The sequence below is a fragment of the Pinus tabuliformis genome, chromosome 2_2 (assembly GCF_031772625.1).
Source record: "Pinus tabuliformis cultivar Carrire ecotype Pingquan chromosome 2_2, CPIR1, whole genome shotgun sequence".
In the NCBI taxonomy this organism is placed as follows: Eukaryota; Viridiplantae; Streptophyta; class Pinopsida; order Pinales; family Pinaceae; genus Pinus; species Pinus tabuliformis.
In genome coordinates, this window is record NC_142300.1 from 434,822,804 (window position 1) to 434,828,280 (window position 5,477).

The window sequence follows — 5,477 nt, forward strand, 5'->3', positions numbered from 1 at the left end:
TGCTTAATAACTGTTTATAAGCTTTGAGCTTTATGTTATCCTTGTTTGACTCTTTCTACATTCTCCTTGCCTTTTTGCATTCCTCGTCAAGCCAAGCATTAACCAGAAAGAAATTTGTTTCAGACTTCTTAATTTTTTCTCTTTTGTACTTTGCAAGTGCACATTGAATTAAATGTGTTAATTCATGACTATGAAGGTTGTGAATTATAATTTTCTCCTTCTTGAAGAGCCTCTCTAGCGTCATTTTGAAGGTATTACAATTTTTTTGGGTCAAAAGAATTCTGCTCTGTGGGAGATTTTGTTGGACATGCTGAATTTTTGACTGTAATTGTTTCTTTCCAATCCAAGAGAAACATAAATAAATTGGCTTGTGATCTGATTTCAAGTCCCACAGCTGATCTCCAATCAAAACTTCTTCCATTTTCTCACACAAACCATGCGAGAAAATTATATAATCTACCACACTTGCTCCAGTGTAAGTATTACAAGTGAAATTAGTGGACTTTGCCCATCTAGTCAAGCCATTACAAATGACTAAATCAAAGGCCCCACATAGAGTAAGCAATTGTTCACCAAAGAGATTGCAGCCCTTGTCCTCTGAAATTCTTTCCCACTGATGATTACTTTCTTCTGTAAGCCAAATAGGGTCACAATCATCTTTACAACAAATAATGCTAGCTTACTCAATTGCAGTCCTAGCATTGAAATCACCCACTATAAGGACTTCACCTAGCTGTGAATATGTTTCAATATCTGCTTTTAAGACTGCAAATGGATCTTTGTGGTCAAGCCCTCTACCTTTATATATTTTTGAAACCTACGGCGCAAAATAACATGCTGCAATTCTGATGTGGTTTCCATTTTCTGATATTTTAAACCAAATGAATTGCTTATTTGAGTCTTCTTTTTCTAACTGAATGAGACGACCTTCTTTCTCCCTTACTAAAACCATGATACCCCCGTGCCCTTTGCCATTCCCTGCTGCCTTGTTCCACACTTCCATCGTCCAGTATCCTTCAAACAGAGGTGTCTTGCACCCTTCATGATCATGTGTTTCTATGAGGCAAATTATGTTTCTATCTTCCGCAATAGGCCCTAACCCAGGTCCTCGTCTCGATGGGTAACCTCTGCAGTTCCAACAAACTAATCTTAAGGAAACCTGGGTATGACTTGATTGCTATTTATTTTGACATGCAAGACTCACATTTGAGTGTTTGTCCCTGCTTTCCCATATTGCCCTTGCTTTCTGATTTTCTGTTAAAGAGTTTGTTGCCTCTTCTTTATTACCATATTGATGTTCTGTTCTGGAAGGAGGTCCAAATCGTGCTATCACAATTTTGCCTTTATAAATCCATGCTCTCTTTCCTTCATCTCTTGCTGCTCTAACCTTTAAAATTTCCTCCCTTCTTTCCTCCTATTGTTTTACAGTTAAATCTTCTTCTAGGAAAAAACAAGAACCCCTCAAGAGATGTTTCTTGCTTAGAATGATATATTTATCATGCAAGCTAGGCATAATGACTTTTATGGGCCTAGCTCTCTCCTCGTTAAACTTACCCACCTTCCATGCTTGGCATATTTGTCCTTGTCATAACAACTTGTCTTTCAAGAAGTCTCTTGTAAGGTCAAGAGTACATTCATTTTTCCCATAGTCTTTCACCCCTTTAATAATTATGTTTACTACCCTATTTTGTCTTTCCTTGCCTTCACTATCTTGCATGTTGTCAACCTGAATATTTGTTCCTTATTAGGAAAATTGCTAATAACTTGAGCTCAAGTTTTGGAAACTTTGGTGGAATCTTCTTTCGTTTCTTCTCTTGCATTCTCTTCATGGTTGTTTATTTGGGAAATCATTTTCCCTTTATCTTGGGATGATTTCACATTCACCACCTTCTTTTGTACTTTCCACTACAGATTTCTTTATTTCTTTATGTTTTGCACATCCGCCTTCATGCCACTTGTTCTTTTAAAACTTTATGAATTTTATGATCTCCTTCTTGCCCTTTAGCTTCTAAAACCTCCAACCTTTGTTTTGCATTTAACAATTCTTTCACATAAAGATCACATGACCAAGTGAGAGGTGTGGATGTGGGACTATATAAGGCAGAATCATTAATGACTTTTCCTTTGGACTTCTTGTTGCCACCTGCTTGTAGAGGAGACTTGTTTGAGTGCTTTTTGCAAAAGGTTCGAGTACTTTTCTTTTTAGACCATTTCTTCATTTTTTGCTACTCTTTTTAGACCGTTTCTTCATTTTTTGCTCCCATTTTATAGTGGCTATTCTTCGCTTTAAAATGCCCCAATATTATTTAACATTGACCCAAACCCACTTCCCAATTAATCTTCAAATCTTATCTTATGCGAATTATACAAAATATTCAAACTGCCTAACATTAAAATTAGATAATAATAATAAAAATAATAATTAATATTAGAATCTTACATTATACAAATTATTCAAATGTACAAATTATTCAAACACGTTATCCAAAGTGAATTATTCAAATATACAAATTATTCAAACAAATTATCCAAAGTGTATGGATGTTTTGTGGTGGAAGCTATCTCTTCCATTCCATCCATGACGCCTGTGGTTAAACCGGTTGCAAATGCCTCGAATATTCAGGCAATCGGCAATAGCTTCATACAAGGCTGCGGGCTCATTTACGGTCTCGCGTACATTTCAGAGCTCACTCTTTTCTTTTTCTCTCTGGAATATCCTTCTCACCAACCTTCGCCCCTTGAATATGGAATCTAACACCAACGCCGTACAAACGAAGATCGATGAGAATGGTTGGCTTCTTCAAATTAAGGAAAGTCTCGATGTATCACAAGAAGAACCAGAGGAGCTGTGTGCGTCAATGTTCAGTGTGCCGAGAGAATTATTGGTACAGAAGCCGGAAGCGTTCATTCCTCAATCCGTTTCCATCGGTCCCTATCACCACTGCAAATCGGAGCTCTATGATATGGAGCGCTACAAACTGACAATTGTTCGCCGATTTCAGAAAAGAATAAATGGACTCGGCAAGTTTGAGGCCGTAGTTGTGGAGGAGTTTCAGAAGCTCGACTGGCAAATTCGGAGCTGCTATCACAAATTCATCGAATATAAGGATGAAACCTTGGCATGGCTCTTGGCTCTGGATGCCGCCTTCCTTCTGGAATGTTTACAGTTTTATGTCAGAAACGTCGACAAATGCTCAGACGCGGACGTCAGGCCTCTGGGGCGAATCTTAGATCCGAGTGGAACCAGCGCTGCCTACAACTCTGTTCTCAGAGATGTCATGATGCTCGAAAATCAGTTGCCGCTCTTTCTATTGCAAAAGCTTTTGGAGTTGCAGTTGGATTCTAGAGCCAACGCAGAGGAGAGGCTGGAAAACCTGCTGAGGCTTGTTTGCCAAGAATTATCGCCTTTTACCTTCAAGTTGCCCCAGGATTCGAAGCTCAGTAGAAACGAGAGAGGGCATATACTGGAGGTGCTGTACTACACTATCGTTCCTAGCATTTCCAGCAATCAAAATCCAGATCCAAATGACCAGGAAGAACACGAGTCACCCGATACAGCAGACATGTCAATCGTTACAGAACCCTTCAATTTGCTATGGATGGCGATATCCTCTTTAAACTTTCGCCCCATTCGATTTCTCAGGGAGTTGCAGCGGCGATCGCTGAACCTACCTGTTTGGATTGCGTTTAAAAGAATTCTGTCACTTCGTGTCAAATCCGAGGAGAAGGAGGGAGAGGGAAGAGAATCCGCCGTTAAGATCTTACCGCCCACCCGAGACGAACTGTCCATTCCGTCCGTGGGCGATTTATACTCTGCGGGAGTTAAATTGGTTCCTACCGATGGCGACCTCACCACAATACAATTTGATCAGAAGACTGCCACGCTTTACCTCCCCAAAATAAAATTGGACCGCAACACAGAGGTAATCCTGAGAAATATGGTGGCTTTCGAAGCTTCCCTGGCCTCCGGTGCCACGGTTTTCACACGATACACCATGTTGTTGAACGGGATGATCGACAGCGAAGAAGATGTGAGAAGGTTGAGAGAGAGCGGAATAATTTCCGACCATTTCCAGAGCGACGGAGAGGTTGCGAGCCTGTGGAACAGCATGGGTAGGTGCGTTCATCTCACAAAAGTTGAATTTCTAGACAAGGTTATAGAGGATATTAATACATATTATAATGGAAAGTGGAAAGTTGTGGTGATCAAGTTTGTGAAGGAACACATATACAGGTCGTGGAAAATCCTGTCTCTAGTAGCTGCAGTGATACTGTTGGTGGTCACTTGCTTGCAGGCCTTCTGCTCTGTGTATGACTGCAGGAAGTGGGTAAACCAGTGAAACCTCTTACCAGACCAGGGATCGTATGGATAGAAAACTGCCAGCTGCCACAGCTGCCACTTTCAGCCCTTTTTTTCTAAGTTTATTCTTTGTTTGCTTGTTCTCTTGTAAATGTGGTTTGAATTGCGTGTCCAAATCGCGGAAGTCTCAGCGTTTACAATACCTGTAAGGTTGATGGGAATCGTGAAAACTCAAAAAAAAAAAAAAACAAAAGAGTCAACTGAATGTTTTTGCACCATTTATGTATTATTTAGAAATACGGTCACAGGTTTTTATTTTTATTTTTTTTATATGTAATCGTATTTGTGTGGATTGTATTTAATTTATTTTGTGTTAGAAATTTAAAGACATACAAATTAAATTAATAATTATTATCATTATTCAAGTTTATCGTAAATGTATTTTTTTAGGGAGTAGTCTATGCGGTGGGCAAATTCGTTAGGGAATAATTGCTGGCTCGAAAAAGATCCATTTCTGCTGACCGAGAACGGGAAGGCAACATGGTCGGTCAGTTGGAGAATGTGTTTAGGGCCACCTGGGGATAGAAGATTTAGTTCATGGCAGTATCGTGGACCATCGAATATAGAATATAATTTTTAGAATATAATTCTTAGAACTCATAAAATGTCTCTTCATTTAAGATCTCCCTCCTTATATTGTATTTAACAGTGAGTATTTAATAGTGTGAATTAACGGTGGGTATTATTATATTGTACTTAATTAATGGTGAGTAAAACGATTTACGCACCCAAAATGATACTTGTATTACAATGAAGAAAAAATGGTTTAGTGACCTCAAGTTTTCTTTGTCCAGTTTCCATAGTCCATAGACCTCTCTCTTCGATTGGGACATGGTGACAATAATAGTTTAGCATCACGCAAACTATATATATGTGTGTGGGAGGGAATATATATGTGTTTGGAATTATGTCCATATTGTATATGAATATATTATACATGACAATATGGTATTAATGTTTTTGTAGCGATAAGACAAGGTAAGGTGGGCCATGCAGGGGCTACCTCGAATGTCTCATTTTCACAGTAGCACTTATATTGAGTTTTGAGGACTCAGAAAGAATATATATATATACCCTATTTTTCTAACTACACTAGGGAACTTGGATTAGTAAGTGG

The 5,477-nt window shown here is 38.9% G+C and overlaps 1 pseudogene; it reads left to right on the plus strand.

Annotated features, from left to right (window-relative positions):
• Nucleotides 1–2,606: 2,606 nt before the first annotated feature.
• LOC149193129 (putative UPF0481 protein At3g02645 pseudogene) lies at nucleotides 2,607–4,340 on the plus strand (annotated as a pseudogene).
• Nucleotides 4,341–5,477: the final 1,137 nt, after the last annotated feature.